Below are 17,822 nucleotides of genomic sequence, written 5' to 3' on the forward strand. Positions count from 1 at the left end.
CAGCAGACGCAGCCTCCCGGATCAGTTCTCCACGGCGCCGAAGCAGGACAGCCAGCCACGGCCAGACAGGAAAGGCCGTGACTTCCAGAGCCGGCGGAGTTGATCTCGCGGATTCCGGAGCCCGGACGAGGGAACGCCCTGTACGGCTAAAATGACGTACATGGTTTGAAGTGCCAGGCTTGAGATGGCAGGGCTGATGTCATCCGTCATGTCCTGAAGGGCTGGAAGAGAGGGAAACAGAGGCACAGTCAGAGGCTGGATCTGCGGGGACCTGGGGAGAGCCTGTCGACACGTCCATGCCAGCCAGCTCTTGCCACGGCCTGGAGGAAGCAGGAGGCAAGAAGGACGAGCTGGCAGGTGCTGGCCACGAATGTGGCAGCGGTGGCTGAAAGGTCCCCGTGCTCTGCCCACGCCGGCCTTGGAGCGCGCAGGGAGCGGAGCCGCCCGCGGCCGGGCCGGGGCACGCAGCTGCCAGCGGCAGCCCCCGCTGAGAGCCCGCGGGCCTCACTCACCCCTGCAGATGAGGCGGAACTCTGGCTGCTGCCCTGTCAGGTAGCGCCCGGCGATGCCTAGGGAACACAGAGAGGGCGCTGGCTTCAGAGGCACAGCTGCCGCACACGGGCGCTGCCAGCGCTGAGGCCACACAGGCTCCGGGCCTGGCAGCAGGCAGCCCCAGGGCACGGCTGCCAGAGATGCCCGCGGCCGGAGCCTGCTGCCGGGCCCGCAGGCGGGGCCGGGGCCGAGCTGCGGCGGGGCGGGGACGGAGCCGGGCTCGGCGCTCACCCGTGACCCTGACGGCCGCCTCTCGCAGGGGCTCCTGTGGGCTCCGCAGGTACGGCAGGGCCAGGCGCAGGTGCTCGGCCGCTCGGCTCCTGTCCTCTGCCAGCTGCAGAGAGCGGCGGGGCGCGGAGGGAAGGGTTGGTGCGGGCCCTGCCCCTCGGCCGGGCTCTCACTAGGGCCGGCACTGCTCCCCCTGCCCGCACAGCCCTGAGGCCCGGCCGGCAGCCGCAGCCGCCGGGCTGGGGACGGGGCACGGGGCCCGGCGAGCCGCGGTGCCGCCCCGCTGCAGAGCCCGGCGGCGTCGGGGCTCCGGCGGCGGCACCGGGCTCGGGGCCAGAGGAGCCTGGAGAAGAGCCCGCCCGGCCCAGGGAAGGAAGGGAGCGGAGTGTGGGGCGCAGGCTGGTGCCCCTGCGCGCAGCACTGGGCAGGGGCCACAGCTGCCAGCCCCACAGACCGGGCACCGGGGGCAGGCGGCTTCTCCAGGCCGGGGCTGGGGCTTCCAGGCTCTGCTTACCATGCACTCGGCAAACCTCCACATCTGATCCGTCTTCAGCAGCTGCTTGAGATCCTTCCTCTCCAGGAAGCGCACTGCAGAAAGCAGCGTTTCCCGAGAGGCCTGCAGAGCAGCAGAGACCCAGAGATGGCACCGCAGCCCAGGAGGCCGCAGGGCCCGCGTCTCTGTGCCCAGGCCAGGAGGAGGCTGGAGGCCCTGAGGTGCCAGGGTGCGGGGAGACAGCTGAGCCCCCTGCCATGGGGACAGCAGCGCCCAGGAGGCCTCACCTGTGCCACACGCCAGTTCGGATCATGGCAGTGGAAGAAGAGCGGGAGCAGGCTCTGGCTCACGTGCTTCTTCAGGGCCTTTTTCCCCTTTGCCACGACCGATTCCATCACCACTTGGTAGAGGCGAATGTAGAGCTGCTGCACAAGGCCGTTGTCCTGTTGGAAAGGAAGCAAAACGCCTCCACATCAGCTGCTCCAGGCCCCCATGCGCCCTGGCCCAAGGCAGCACCCAAGTGCCCGTGGCTGGGGTCACAGAGCCTTACATTGTCAAAGAGCGGCCAGAGCGCCGCAGCCAGCTGCAGGGCGATGGGGCTGGCTATGGCCAGGTCTTTGTTCAGGAGCAGAAAGCTGAGCACGATCATGGCCATCTCAACGACGTCTGCATCCGCATCCCGCAGTAGGTGCCCAAGGCTTTCAGTCAGGCTGTACACGTTCTGATTCTGTGTGGAAAACAAAGCTGGGCAACCCCACGCTGCTGCTGCTGCAGGGCCCAGAGGCCAAAGGCCTGTCCTGAAGCGCTCAGGCAGCTGAACAGCGAGCCTGGAGAGCCGGGAGCAGCTGCCACAGCAGCCAAAGGCCAGCCAAGGCCAAGGGGCTGCTTGTCCCAGCCCCACGCTGCCAACACGGCTTCAGCTGCCGCCTCCTTCTCACCAGCGAGGCGAGCACCACGAGGCCTCTGAGCGCCACGCGACGCATCTCCCTGCACTCGCTGTGCAGGTGCCTCGTCATGATCTCCAGCACGTTTGCACCGCATTCACTCAAGTCCAGGCAATCCAGGACCTGAAGGGCACAGAGCAGGGACAGGGGTGCCCGGCTGGCAGGAGCTCAGAAGTGCACAGGGCTGAGCCCAGGCAGCAGCACAGGGCGCGGGCACCGTGCCAGGCAGCTGTGACTACGGGAGGGCAGGGGGCTGGCAGGCAGCTGAGCTCAGCAGCGCTGGCCATGGGGCTCACCTCCACGAAGAAGGCCAGGGCAGGCAGTTCCCAGTCTGAAATGTCTTCGCTGAGCAGGTCAAAGAGGCAGGAGGCGATGCTGCAACACCAGATGAAGGAGACACGGCGCATCTCCCTGGCGGGGAGAAAAAGGCACCATCACCCCCGAGCCGGGTGGGCAGAGCTCTGCCAGGGCTGGCTCACACAGGTCTGGGCTTCTCCCGAGCTGCCCCAGGGCGCTTTGGGAGGCGGCTGTTCCCGGACACCCTCCTCTCCCATTCTTTTCCAGTCTGCTCGTCCCTCCCTTGGTGACAAGGCCCAGCCAGCCATGACCACGGGGACTGTGGGGGGTGTTGCGGGCACAGAGGAGAGGGGCGGTGGGGAGAAGGAGGTCTCACCTGGCCAGCAGACCCACTGCATAGTGGTGGGTGTCGGCACAGAGCAGCGTGTCCCAGGCACACTTGCGCTCCATTGCCACCACCACGTGCTCGTAGCGCATTCGGCAGAGCAGGGCCTTCAGGGTCTGCAGGGCAAAGCTGTGTGCAGAGCAAAGCCCCGGTGATGCTGGGAGCCCTGGCTCCTGCCCTGGGGGCATGGGAGGCATGGGGAGGACTGGGCTGGAGCACCTGTTGGGGTTGGCGACGAGGCCGTGTTCCTCCTGGCAGCCCGTCCAGAAGGTATCAACCTCTTCTGGCATATCCTGCGTGCTGATGTAAGCTTGGAAGAGCAGACGCAGAAAGAGACTGGGGAAATACTCCAGCACTACAGGTGGGCACCCCGTCAGATTGAAGACTTGCCACAGTGTCACGGTTGCCTGCAAGAAAGGAAAGCCCCAGACACAACGCTCAGTGCCAGGACATGCACGTGGCAGGGCCCGAGCGCGCGAGGGAGAGGCCAGGGGAGACACAGAGGGAGCACCCGGCCTGGTGCCCCTGAACCCGGCCCCTAAGCCAGCTTTCAGCCCAGTGTCTGAGGCAGGGAGATGCGGCTGTTGGGGGAGCACAGAGAGCTGGCTGCTGGAGAGGTGGCCTGGGGGCTGGCCAAGGCCGGTTGCAGACACTCACAGCCAGGGCAAAGACTCCTGTGTCGTCCCCATCGGAGGTGTACAGGCTGTGCACTGGCCAGGCGCTCAGCACATCGAGGAGGATCTGCAGCGCCGGCTCCGCAGTCCTGCTCGAGGACATGATGGTCGCCCACATGGTCACGGCAGCTCTGCGGGGTCACAGCTCTGTGTCAGGGGGAGCTCGGCCCCAGCACCGTGGCCTGGGCAGCTGCGGGGGCCCACGCTGGCCCTCAGCCCTGCCTCTGCCCGCTGCCCCTGGCCTGCAGCAGCCAGCCAGCCAGCCCACGTGGGTACAGGCCCTGAGGGGCTGCTGGGAAGGAGCCTGGCACCAGGCTCAGGAGCTGACAAACAGAGCAGCCACAGCGGCCTGGAACGCTCCGCCTGTCTGGCAGTCAGCAGGGACAGGCTCTACAGGGTGACAGGCCGGTGAACCCTAAGCCCTCGAGGTACGTGGGGCTGCCCTACCTGTCACACGACGGGGCCCAGCGCAAGAGGGTGACCAGCACATCCAAGGGGTATTCCTTGGTCAGCTCCAGAAGGGCCTTGTCCAGCCTGCGCTCAGCAGACTGGTTGGCCGTGAGCCACCCGTGCATGTACCTGACCAAGGCTGGCACCTGCAGAAGGCACGGGGAGACTTGGAGAGCTGCCAGAGCAGCAACTTCCCCAGCTTCCCCTGACAAGCGCTTCCCTTCCACCACACTGGGCTGGGCCTCAAAGGCTGAGAGAGCCTGACAGACCTGGCTTGAGGCACCACACCGTTGCTGGGGCCACCAAGCCCTTGGCCCAGGCTGCTTACTTGCTTTGGATCGGGGACACCCTTCTCCACAAGCAAATCCAGCATGGCAGCACTGGTCTCGGCATCGAAGAGCTGAAAGTCGGCCAAGACTCCGCTGCCCGCCCCAGCGGTCTCTTCCTGCCCAAGGCACGTGATGAAATCACTGATGGTCTGCAGGAGAAGGCCAGCAAGACAGGGAGAATCCATGGAGTGCTCCAAGCCTGGTGCTCGGCTGAGCAGTGACAGCAGGCCCAGCCCAGGTGGGGATGGCCACAGGTACCTGCGCTGTCCTGCTAAAGCAACCGGGGGCACGTTCCCGTTCTTGTGTCCCGTCCTTGGCGGCATCTGGCAAAGAGCGAGCGCAGCCGGAGCTGAGGGGCTGCAGGAGAGGCCAGAGAACACAGCCCAGCCCTGCGCTCCCCAGGCAGGGAGAGCTTCGGCATGCCCTGGGGGATGGAGCACGGCCGCCTGCAGGCCCAGCCCCGCTTCTGTCCCATGCATGGGCATGTCCACAGGGATGGGATGGGGCCAAGCTGGCCGCAGGCACCAGCCCTATGGCCCAGCTCTGCCACTCACCCTCCTGCAGCAGCTGGAACTGCTCCAGCTCTTCAGGCTGCTGAGCTGAGGCAGCTCCAGCCTCCTCCTTCTCCAGCCTGGCCAGCTTGGGCACGCTGGAGGGTGTGTGCTCCATGACACCCTTGGGAGTTGAGTGCTTGCTGCAGCAGAGGTGTCTCAGAAAAGCTCCAGATGAGCAAGTGCTGCAGTTGTGCCTTGAAGGCACCTGAAACGCTGAAGCCTTGGGAAGGCTACAGGAGAGCAAGTCCTGCAGTCTGTCCTCGAGGCCACCAGCACGAGAAGGGTCTCAGAAAATAAATGGGACTGTCAGTCCCGCAGTTTGTCCTCGAGGGCACCGGCCGCAGGGACGGCAGACGCTTCGGAAATGCTCCGCGTCACCAAGTCCCGCAGCCTGGCCTCGAGGTCACCTGCACAGAGAACGCCCTGGAAAAGCTCCGGGTCAGCAAGGAACGAGTTGCTGTGTGGGGGCTCCTCACAGCAGGGCTCGGTCCCGTCCTGGCCCGTTGCATGCACCGAGCACAGTGGCGTGGCCGCGTCACTGCCAGCACCTATGTCACAAGGTGTCACAAAGGGTCACTCACCCTTGCACACACAGTCCCTTCCCATCCCACGGGGATCACGGTGCCCTGTGTCACAAAGAGCCCTACGACACGCCTCCACGTGCATAGAGGACACACCCACCCCACCCAAACTGCCCCAGCTTGCCAGGAAGACCTTGCCCCAAGAGTTGAAGCCACAGCCCAACAGGGAACGGCTCATACAACAAGCAGCTGCTCCTCTGCTCTGCCTGCTCAGGGCAGCAGAATGAGCCCCCATGGATGCCAATGGAGCTGGGCAGGAAGGGCACTGGGGCCTTCCACAGAACATGCCACAGCCTCTTTGGGAACAGTCCCGGTGTGTCGCACCCCCGTGTCACACACGCAGGGTGCGACACAGACACGGGACGTGTGGCCCAAAGCACGGGTGTGTCGCACCTCCGTGTCACACACGCAGGGTGCGACACAGACACGGGACGTGTGGCCCAAAGCACCAATGCTGCTCTGTCCCCTGGGGAGCGCTGACAGCAGCAGGCGTGGCAGAGTCCCTGCCAAAGGAGACCTGCCACCTCCCAAGCCCTGCCAGACCTGTGGCCCCAGGCACTTCTCTGCCAGAGGACAGCCCAAGCCAACGTGTGTTGGTGTCTATGTGATCCTTTCTGCAGGTGACTGTTGGCAGGAGCACCTGGAGCAACACATGGTGGCCGCACTTGGTATCTGTCAGAAGGCAGAAGCCGTTGCTCCTTCCTGGAATGATATTTGCTTGGAAGTGATTAGCTGCAGCACAAAAACACCATCCACTGTTGGCTTTCCCAGGACAATTACAGTCTGACAGAGAAAACGTCAAGTTTCCTTGTGTTCTTGTGTTTTTCTTGCTTTCTGGATAAGAACATCAGCCCAGTGTCTGATGCCCCATGCTCTGATTCCTGCCCGTCTGGCCGTGGCCAGCAGCTCATGTCCAAACACAACCGGGTGCCTTCAGGACAAGGGAATGGAGTGGCATGAGCAGGGATTCTCCCTGGTGAAGCTGGCAGGAAGCTGGGGAAGTGCAGAAGATTGGGATAACTCTGGCAGGAGAGAAGCTGTCCTGTGTCTCTGATGATGCTGCAGCACTGGGAGGGAACAGCCAAGACAAGCGCTGGAAGCAGACACATCCTGCCGCTTTCTGCCCCTCGATGGACGCGGAATACGCTTGTTCACCCAGCTCCAGAAGACTTGATGCAGGAACAAAAACCTTCAGCAGGACCGCCAAAGGCCAAGGGGCTTTTGGTCACTTTCCCTTGCACACCGCACGCTTGGGCAAGTGGCTGAGAACGAGCACCCTTTTCCCCCCTTCCCCGTTGACCTGAAGGCTCTGGGCAGCAAGAGAAAGCTCCTGAACAGCCGGCTACGACAACAGCAATTTAATGAACCTACAGGGGGGTGAAAAAAACTGCTTGCAGAAGGGGGGTGAAACAAAGTGCTTGCAGAGGAGAGGTGCTCCCCGCAGGCTCAGGTGGCTCCAGCAGACGCAGCCTCCCGGATCAGTTCTCCACGGCGCCGAAGCAGGACAGCCAGCCACGGCCAGACAGGAAAGGCCGTGACTTCCAGAGCCGGCGGAGTTGATCTCGCGGATTCCGGAGCCCGGACGAGGGAACGCCCTGTACGGCTAAAATGACGTACATGGTTTGAAGTGCCAGGCTTGAGATGGCAGGGCTGATGTCATCCGTCATGTCCTGAAGGGCTGGAAGAGAGGGAAACAGAGGCACAGTCAGAGGCTGGATCTGCGGGGACCTGGGGAGAGCCTGTCGACACGTCCATGCCAGCCAGCTCTTGCCACGGCCTGGAGGAAGCAGGAGGCAAGAAGGACGAGCTGGCAGGTGCTGGCCACGAATGTGGCAGCGGTGGCTGAAAGGTCCCCGTGCTCTGCCCACGCCGGCCTTGGAGCGCGCAGGGAGCGGAGCCGCCCGCGGCCGGGCCGGGGCACGCAGCTGCCAGCGGCAGCCCCCGCTGAGAGCCCGCGGGCCTCACTCACCCCTGCAGATGAGGCGGAACTCTGGCTGCTGCCCTGTCAGGTAGCGCCCGGCGATGCCTAGGGAACACAGAGAGGGCGCTGGCTTCAGAGGCACAGCTGCCGCACACGGGCGCTGCCAGCGCTGAGGCCACACAGGCTCCGGGCCTGGCAGCAGGCAGCCCCAGGGCACGGCTGCCAGAGATGCCCGCGGCCGGAGCCTGCTGCCGGGCCCGCAGGCGGGGCCGGGGCCGAGCTGCGGCGGGGCGGGGACGGAGCCGGGCTCGGCGCTCACCCGTGACCCTGACGGCCGCCTCTCGCAGGGGCTCCTGTGGGCTCCGCAGGTACGGCAGGGCCAGGCGCAGGTGCTCGGCCGCTCGGCTCCTGTCCTCTGCCAGCTGCAGAGAGCGGCGGGGCGCGGAGGGAAGGGTTGGTGCGGGCCCTGCCCCTCGGCCGGGCTCTCACTAGGGCCGGCACTGCTCCCCCTGCCCGCACAGCCCTGAGGCCCGGCCGGCAGCCGCAGCCGCCGGGCTGGGGACGGGGCACGGGGCCCGGCGAGCCGCGGTGCCGCCCCGCTGCAGAGCCCGGCGGCGTCGGGGCTCCGGCGGCGGCACCGGGCTCGGGGCCAGAGGAGCCTGGAGAAGAGCCCGCCCGGCCCAGGGAAGGAAGGGAGCGGAGTGTGGGGCGCAGGCTGGTGCCCCTGCGCGCAGCACTGGGCAGGGGCCACAGCTGCCAGCCCCACAGACCGGGCACCGGGGGCAGGCGGCTTCTCCAGGCCGGGGCTGGGGCTTCCAGGCTCTGCTTACCATGCACTCGGCAAACCTCCACATCTGATCCGTCTTCAGCAGCTGCTTGAGATCCTTCCTCTCCAGGAAGCGCACTGCAGAAAGCAGCGTTTCCCGAGAGGCCTGCAGAGCAGCAGAGACCCAGAGATGGCACCGCAGCCCAGGAGGCCGCAGGGCCCGCGTCTCTGTGCCCAGGCCAGGAGGAGGCTGGAGGCCCTGAGGTGCCAGGGTGCGGGGAGACAGCTGAGCCCCCTGCCATGGGGACAGCAGCGCCCAGGAGGCCTCACCTGTGCCACACGCCAGTTCGGATCATGGCAGTGGAAGAAGAGCGGGAGCAGGCTCTGGCTCACGTGCTTCTTCAGGGCCTTTTTCCCCTTTGCCACGACCGATTCCATCACTACTTGGTAGAGGCGAATGGAGAGCTGCTGCACAAGGCCGTTGTCCTGTTGGAAAGGAAGCAAAACGCCTCCACATCAGCTGCTCCAGGCCCCCCTGCGCCCTGGCCCAAGGCAGCACCCAAGTGCCCGTGGCTGGGGTCACAGAGCCTTACATTGTCAAAGAGCGGCCAGAGCGCCGCAGCCAGCTGCAGGGCGATGGGGCTGGCTATGGCCAGGTCTTTGTTCAGGAGCAGAAAGCTGAGCACGATCATGGCCATCTCAACGACGTCTGCATCCGCATCCCGCAGTAGGTGCCCAAGGCTTTCAGTCAGGCTGTACACGTTCTGATTCTGTGTGGAAAACAAAGCTGGGCAACCCCACGCTGGTGCTGCTGCAGGGCCCAGAGGCCAAAGGCCTGTCCTGAAGCGCTCAGGCAGCTGAACAGCGAGCCTGGAGAGCCAGGAGCAGCTGCCACAGCAGCCAAAGGCCAGCCAAGGCCAAGGGGCTGCTTGTCCCAGCCCCACGCTGCCAACACGGCTTCAGCTGCCGCCTCCTTCTCACCAGCGAGGCGAGCACCACGAGGCCTCTGAGCGCCACGCGACGCATCTCCCTGCACTCGCTGTGCAGGTGCCTCGTCATGATCTCCAGCACGTTTGCACCGCATTCACTCAAGTCCAGGCAATCCAGGACCTGAAGGGCACAGAGCAGGGACAGGGGTGCCCGGCTGGCAGGAGCTCAGAAGTGCACAGGGCTGAGCCCAGGCAGCAGCACAGGGTGCGGGCACCGTGACAGGCAGCTGTGACTATGGGAGGGCAGGGGGCTGGCAGGCAGCTGAGCTCAGCAGCGCTGGCCATGGGGCTCACCTCCACGAAGAAGGCCAGGGCAGGCAGTTCCCAGTCTGAAATGTCTTCGCTGAGCAGGTCAAAGAGGCAGGAGGCGATGCTGCAACACCAGATGAAGGAGACACGGCGCATCTCCCTGGCGGGGAGAAAAAGGCACCATAACCCCCGAGCCGGGTGGGCAGAGCTCTGCCAGGGCTGGCTCACACAGGTCTGGGCTTCTCCCGAGCTGCCCCAGGGCGCTTTGGAGGCGGCTGTTCCCGGACACCCTCCTCTCCCATTCTTTTCCAGTCTGCTCGTCCCTCCCTTGGTGACAAGGCCCAGCCAGCCATGACCACGGGGACTGTGGGGGGTGTTGCGGGCACAGAGGAGAGGGGCGGTGGGGAGAAGGAGGTCTCACCTGGCCAGCAGACCCACTGCATAGTGGTGGGTGTCGGCACAGAGCAGCGTGTCCCAGGCACACTTGCGCTCCATTGCCACCACCACGTGCTCGTAGCGCATTCGGCAGAGCAGGGCCTTCAGGGTCTGCAGGGCAAAGCTGTGTGCAGAGCAAAGCCCCGGTGATGCTGGGAGCCCTGGCTCCTGCCCTGGGGGCATGGGAGGCATGGGGAGGACTGGGCTGGAGCACCTGTTGGGGTTGGCGACGAGGCCGTGTTCCTCCTGGCAGCCCGTCCAGAAGGTATCAACCTCTTCTGGCATATCCTGCGTGCTGATGTAAGCTTGGAAGAGCAGACGCAGAAAGAGACTGGGGAAATACTCCAGCACTACAGGTGGGCACCCCGTCAGATTGAAGACTTGCCACAGTGTCACGGTTGCCTGCAAGAAAGGAAAGCCCCAGACACAACGCTCAGTGCCAGGACATGCACGTGGCAGGGCCCGAGCGCGCGAGGGAGAGGCCAGGGGAGACACAGAGGGAGCACCCGGCCTGGTGCCCCTGAACCCGGCCCCTAAGCCAGCTTTCAGCCCAGTGTCTGAGGCAGGGAGATGCGGCTGTTGGGGGAGCACAGAGAGCTGGCTGCTGGAGAGGTGGCCTGGGGGCTGGCCAAGGCCGGTTGCAGACACTCACAGCCAGGGCAAAGACTCCTGTGTCGTCCCCATCGGAGGTGTACAGGCTGTGCACTGGCCAGGCGCTCAGCACATCGAGGAGGATCTGCAGCGCCGGCTCCGCAGTCCTGCTCGAGGACATGATGGTCGCCCACATGGTCACGGCAGCTCTGCGGGGTCACAGCTCTGTGTCAGGGGGAGCTCGGCCCCAGCACCGTGGCCTGGGCAGCTGCGGGGGCCCACGCTGGCCCTCAGCCCTGCCTCTGCCCGCTGCCCCTGGCCTGCAGCAGCCAGCCAGCCAGCCCACGTGGGTACAGGCCCTGAGGGGCTGCTGGGAAGGAGCCTGGCACCAGGCTCAGGAGCTGACAAACAGAGCAGCCACAGCGGCCTGGAACGCTCCGCCTGTCTGGCAGTCAGCAGGGACAGGCTCTACAGGGTGACAGGCCGGTGAACCCTAAGCCCTCGAGGTACGTGGGGCTGCCCTACCTGTCACACGACGGGGCCCAGCGCAAGAGGGTGACCAGCACATCCAAGGGGTATTCCTTGGTCAGCTCCAGAAGGGCCTTGTCCAGCCTGCGCTCAGCAGACTGGTTGGCCGTGAGCCACCCGTGCATGTACCTGACCAAGGCTGGCACCTGCAGAAGGCACGGGGAGACTTGGAGAGCTGCCAGAGCAGCAACTTCCCCAGCTTCCCCTGACAAGCGCTTCCCTTCCACCACACTGGGCTGGGCCTCAAAGGCTGAGAGAGCCTGACAGACCTGGCTTGAGGCACCACACCGTTGCTGGGGCCACCAAGCCCTTGGCCCAGGCTGCTTACTTGCTTTGGATCGGGGACACCCTTCTCCACAAGCAAATCCAGCATGGCAGCACTGGTCTCGGCATCGAAGAGCTGAAAGTCGGCCAAGACTCCGCTGCCCGCCCCAGCGGTCTCTTCCTGCCCAAGGCACGTGATGAAATCACTGATGGTCTGCAGGAGAAGGCCAGCAAGACAGGGAGAATCCATGGAGTGCTCCAAGCCTGGTGCTCGGCTGAGCAGTGACAGCAGGCCCAGCCCAGGTGGGGATGGCCGCAGGTACCTGCGCTGTCCTGCTAAAGCAACCGGGGGCACGTTCCCGTTCTTGTGTCCCGTCCTTGGCGGCATCTGGCAAAGAGCGAGCGCAGCCGGAGCTGAGGGGCTGCAGGAGAGGCCAGAGAACACAGCCCAGCCCTGCGCTCCCCAGGCAGGGAGAGCTTCGGCATGCCCTGGGGGATGGAGCACGGCCGCCTGCAGGCCCAGCCCCGCTTCTGTCCCATGCATGGGCATGTCCACAGGGATGGGATGGGGCCAAGCTGGCCGCAGGCACCAGCCCTATGGCCCAGCTCTGCCACTCACCCTCCTGCAGCAGCTGGAACTGCTCCAGCTCTTCAGGCTGCTGAGCTGAGGCAGCTCCAGCCTCCTCCTTCTCCAGCCTGGCCAGCTTGGGCACGCTGGAGGGTGTGTGCTCCATGACACCCTTGGGAGTTGAGTGCTTGCTGCAGCAGAGGTGTCTCAGAAAAGCTCCAGATGAGCAAGTGCTGCAGTTGTGCCTTGAAGGCACCTGAAACGCTGAAGCCTTGGGAAGGCTACAGGAGAGCAAGTCCTGCAGTCTGTCCTCGAGGCCACCAGCACGAGAAGGGTCTCAGAAAATAAATGGGACTGTCAGTCCCGCAGTTTGTCCTCGAGGGCACCGGCCGCAGGGACGGCAGACGCTTCGGAAATGCTCCGCGTCACCAAGTCCCGCAGCCTGGCCTCGAGGTCACCTGCACAGAGAACGCCCTGGAAAAGCTCCGGGTCAGCAAGGAACGAGTTGCTGTGTGGGGGCTCCTCACAGCAGGGCTCGGTCCCGTCCTGGCCCGTTGCATGCACCGAGCACAGTGGCGTGGCCGCGTCACTGCCAGCACCTATGTCACAAGGTGTCACAAAGGGTCACTCACCCTTGCACACACAGTCCCTTCCCATCCCACGGGGATCACGGTGCCCTGTGTCACAAAGAGCCCTACGACACGCCTCCACGTGCATAGAGGACACACCCACCCCACCCAAACTGCCCCAGCTTGCCAGGAAGACCTTGCCCCAAGAGTTGAAGCCACAGCCCAACAGGGAACGGCTCATACAACAAGCAGCTGCTCCTCTGCTCTGCCTGCTCAGGGCAGCAGAATGAGCCCCCATGGATGCCAATGGAGCTGGGCAGGAAGGGCACTGGGGCCTTCCACAGAACATGCCACAGCCTCTTTGGGAACAGTCCCGGTGTGTCGCACCCCCGTGTCACACACGCAGGGTGCGACACAGACACGGGACGTGTGGCCCAAAGCACGGGTGTGTCGCACCTCCGTGTCACACACGCAGGGTGCGACACAGACACGGGACGTGTGGCCCAAAGCACCAATGCTGCTCTGTCCCCTGGGGAGCGCTGACAGCAGCAGGCGTGGCAGAGTCCCTGCCAAAGGAGACCTGCCACCTCCCAAGCCCTGCCAGACCTGTGGCCCCAGGCACTTCTCTGCCAGAGGACAGCCCAAGCCAACGTGTGTTGGTGTCTATGTGATCCTTTCTGCAGGTGACTGTTGGCAGGAGCACCTGGAGCAACACATGGTGGCCGCACTTGGTATCTGTCAGAAGGCAGAAGCCGTTGCTCCTTCCTGGAATGATATTTGCTTGGAAGTGATTAGCTGCAGCACAAAAACACCATCCACTGTTGGCTTTCCCAGGACAATTACAGTCTGACAGAGAAAACGTCAAGTTTCCTTGTGTTCTTGTGTTTTTCTTGCTTTCTGGATAAGAACATCAGCCCAGTCTCTGATGCCCCATGCTCTGATTCCTGCCCGTCTGGCCGTGGCCAGCAGCTCATGTCCAAACACAACCGGGTGCCTTCAGGACAAGGGAATGGAGTGGCATGAGCAGGGATTCTCCCTGGTGAAGCTGGCAGGAAGCTGGGGAAGTGCAGAAGATTGGGATAACTCTGGCAGGAGAGAAGCTGTCCTGTGTCTCTGATGATGCTGCAGCACTGGGAGGGAACAGCCAAGACAAGCGCTGGAAGCAGACACATCCTGCCGCTTTCTGCCCCTCGATGGACGCGGAATACGCTTGTTCACCCAGCTCCAGAAGACTTGATGCAGGAACAAAAACCTTCAGCAGGACCGCCAAAGGCCAAGGGGCTTTTGGTCACTTTCCCTTGCACACCGCACGCTTGGGCAAGTGGCTGAGAACGAGCACCCTTTTCCCCCCTTCCCCGTTGACCTGAAGGCTCTGGGCAGCAAGAGAAAGCTCCTGAACAGCCGGCTACGACAACAGCAATTTAATGAACCTACAGGGGGGTGAAAAAAACTGCTTGCAGAAGGGGGGTGAAACAAAGTGCTTGCAGAGGAGAGGTGCTCCCCGCAGGCTCAGGTGGCTCCAGCAGACGCAGCCTCCCGGATCAGTTCTCCACGGCGCCGAAGCAGGACAGCCAGCCACGGCCAGACAGGAAAGGCCGTGACTTCCAGAGCCGGCGGAGTTGATCTCGCGGATTCCGGAGCCCGGACGAGGGAACGCCCTGTACGGCTAAAATGACGTACATGGTTTGAAGTGCCAGGCTTGAGATGGCAGGGCTGATGTCATCCGTCATGTCCTGAAGGGCTGGAAGAGAGGGAAACAGAGGCACAGTCAGAGGCTGGATCTGCGGGGACCTGGGGAGAGCCTGTCGACACGTCCATGCCAGCCAGCTCTTGCCACGGCCTGGAGGAAGCAGGAGGCAAGAAGGACGAGCTGGCAGGTGCTGGCCACGAATGTGGCAGCGGTGGCTGAAAGGTCCCCGTGCTCTGCCCACGCCGGCCTTGGAGCGCGCAGGGAGCGGAGCCGCCCGCGGCCGGGCCGGGGCACGCAGCTGCCAGCGGCAGCCCCCGCTGAGAGCCCGCGGGCCTCACTCACCCCTGCAGATGAGGCGGAACTCTGGCTGCTGCCCTGTCAGGTAGCGCCCGGCGATGCCTAGGGAACACAGAGAGGGCGCTGGCTTCAGAGGCACAGCTGCCGCACACGGGCGCTGCCAGCGCTGAGGCCACACGGGCTCCGGGCCCGTCAGCAGGCAGCCCCAGGGCACGGCTGCCAGAGATGCCCGCGGCCGGAGCCTGCTGCCGGGCCCGCAGGCGGGGCCGGGGCCGAGCTGCGGCGGGGCGGGGACGGAGCCGGGCTCGGCGCTCACCCGTGACCCTGACGGCCGCCTCTCGCAGGGGCTCCTGTGGGCTCCGCAGGTACGGCAGGGCCAGGCGCAGGTGCTCGGCCGCTCGGCTCCTGTCCTCTGCCAGCTGCAGAGAGCGGCGGGGCGCGGAGGGAAGGGTTGGTGCGGGCCCTGCCCCTCGGCCGGGCGCTCACTAGGGCCGGCACTGCTCCCCCTGCCCGCACAGCCCTGAGGCCCGGCCGGCAGCCGCAGCCGCCGGGCTGGGGACGGGGCACGGGGCCCGGCGAGCCGCGGTGCCGCCCCGCTGCAGAGCCCGGCGGCGTCGGGGCTCCGGCGGCGGCACCGGGCTCGGGGCCAGAGGAGCCTGGAGAAGAGCCCGCCCGGCCCAGGGAAGGAAGGGAGCGGAGTGTGGGGCGCAGGCTGGTGCCCCTGCGCGCAGCACTGGGCAGGGGCCACAGCTGCCAGCCCCACAGACCGGGCACCGGGGGCAGGCGGCTTCTCCAGGCCGGGGCTGGGGCTTCCAGGCTCTGCTTACCATGCACTCGGCAAACCTCCACATCTGATCCGTCTTCAGCAGCTGCTTGAGATCCTTCCTCTTCAGGAAGCGCACTGCAGAAAGCAGCGTTTCCCGAGAGGCCTGCAGAGCAGCAGAGACCCAGAGATGGCACGGCAGCCAAGGAGGCCGCAGGGCCCGCATCTCTGTGCCCAGGCCAGGAGGAGAATGGAGCCCCTGAGGTGCCAGGGTGCGGGGAGACAGCTGAGCCCCCTGCCATGGCGACAGGGGCGCCCAGGAGGCCTCACCTGTGCCACACGCCAGTTCTGATCATGGCAGTGGAAGAAGAGCGGGAGCAGGCTCTGGCTCACGTGCTTCTTCAGGGCCTTTTTCCCCTTTGCCACGACCGATTCCATCACCACTTGGTAGAGGCGAATGGAGAGCTGCTGCACAAGGCCGTTGTCCTGTTGGAAAGGAAGCAAAACGCCTCCACATCAGCTGCTCCAGGCCCCCCTGCGCCCTGGCCCAAGGCAGCACCCAAGTGCCCGTGGCTGGGGTCACAGAGCCTTACATTGTCAAAGAGCGGCCAGAGCGCCGCAGCCAGCTGCAGGGCGATGGGGCTGGCTATGGCCAGGTCTTTGTTCAGGAGCAGAAAGCTGAGCACGATCATGGCCATCTCAACGACGTCTGCATCCGCATCCCGCAGTAGGTGCCCAAGGCTTTCAGTCAGGCTGTACACGTTCTGATTCTGTGTGGAAAACAAAGCTGGGCAACCCCACGCTGCTGCTGCTGCAGGGCCCAGAGGCCAAAGGCCTGTCCTGAAGCGCTCAGGCAGCTGAACAGCGAGCCTGGAGAGCCGGGAGCAGCTGCCACAGCTGCCAAAGGCCAGCCAAGGCCAAGGGGCTGCTTGTCCCAGCCCCACGCTGCCAACACGGCTTCAGCTGCCGCCTCCTTCTCACCAGCGAGGCGAGCACCACGAGGCCTCTGAGCGCCACGCGACGCATCTCCCTGCACTCGCTGTGCAGGTGCCTCGTCATGATCTCCAGCACGTTTGCACCGCATTCACTCAAGTCCAGGCAATCCAGGACCTGAAGGGCACAGAGCAGGGACAGGGGTGCCCGGCTGGCAGGAGCTCAGAAGTGCACAGGGCTGAGCCCAGGCAGCAGCACAGGGTGCGGGCACCGTGCCAGGCAGCTGTGACTATGGGAGGGCAGGGGGCTGGCAGGCAGCTGAGCTCAGCAGCGCTGGCCATGGGGCTCACCTCCACGAAGAAGGCCAGGGCAGGCAGTTCCCAGTCTGAAATGTCTTCGCTGAGCAGGTCAAAGAGGCAGGAGGCGATGCTGCAACACCAGATGAAGGAGACACGGCGCATCTCCCTGGCGGGGAGAAAAAGGCACCATAACCCCCGAGCCGGGTGGGCAGAGCTCTGCCAGGGCTGGCTCACACAGGTCTGGGCTTCTCCCGAGCTGCCCCAGGGCGCTTTGGAGGCGGCTGTTCCCGGACACCCTCCTCTCCCATTCTTTTCCAGTCTGCTCGTCCCTCCCTTGGTGACAAGGCCCAGCCAGCCATGACCACGGGGACTGTGGGGGGTGTTGCAGGCACAGAGGAGAGGGGTGGTGGGGAGAAGGAGGTCTCACCTGGCCAGCAGACCCACTGCATAGTGGTGGGTGTCGGCACAGAGCAGCGTGTCCCAGGCACACTTGCGCTCCATTGCCACCACCACGTGCTCGTAGCGCATTCGGCAGAGCAGGGCCTTCAGGGTCTGCAGGGCAAAGCTGTGTGCAGAGCAAAGCCCCGGTGACGCTGGGAGCCCTGGCTCCTGCCCTGGGGGCATGGGGAGACGGGGAGGACTGGGCTGGAGCACCTGTTGGGGTTGGCGACGAGGCCGTGTTGCTCCTGGCAGCCCGTCCAGAAGGTATCAACCTCTTCTGGCATATCCTGCGTGCTGATGTAAGCTTGGAAGAGCAGACGCAGGAAGAGACTGGGGAAATACTCCAGCACTACAGGTGGGCACCCCGTCAGATTGAAGACTTGCCACAGTGTCATGGTCGCCTGCAAGAAAGGAAAGCCCCAGACACAACGCTCAGTGCCAGGACATGCACGTGGCAGGGCCCGAGCGCGCGAGGGAGAGGCCAGGGGAGACACAGAGGGAGCACCCGGCCTGGTGCCCCTGAACCCGGCCCCTAAGCCAGCTTTCAGCCCAGTGTCTGAGGCAGGGAGATGCGGCTGTTGAGGGAGCACAGAGAGCTGGCTGCTGGAGAGGTGGCCTGGGGGCTGGCCAAGGCCGGTTGCAGACACTCACAGCCAGGGCAAAGACTCCTGTGTCGTCCCCATCGGAGGTGTACAGGCTGTGCACTGGCCAGGCGCTCAGCACATCGAGGAGGATCTGCAGCGCCGGCTCCGCAGTCCTGCTCGAGGACATGATGGTCGCCCACATGGTCACGGCAGCTCTGCGGGGTCACAGCTCTGTGTCAGGGGGAGCTCGGCCCCAGCACCGTGGCCTGGGCAGCTGCGGGGGCCCACGCTGGCCCTCAGCCCTGCCTCTGCCCGCTGCCCCTGGCCTGCAGCAGCCAGCCAGCCAGCCCACGTGGGTACAGGCCCTGAGGGGCTGCTGGGAAGGAGCCTGGCACCAGGCTCAGGAGCTGACAAACAGAGCAGCCACAGCGGCCTGGAACGCTCCGCC

Source organism: Passer domesticus, chromosome 10, assembly GCF_036417665.1.
Source record: "Passer domesticus isolate bPasDom1 chromosome 10, bPasDom1.hap1, whole genome shotgun sequence".
In the NCBI taxonomy this organism is placed as follows: domain Eukaryota; kingdom Metazoa; phylum Chordata; class Aves; order Passeriformes; family Passeridae; genus Passer; species Passer domesticus.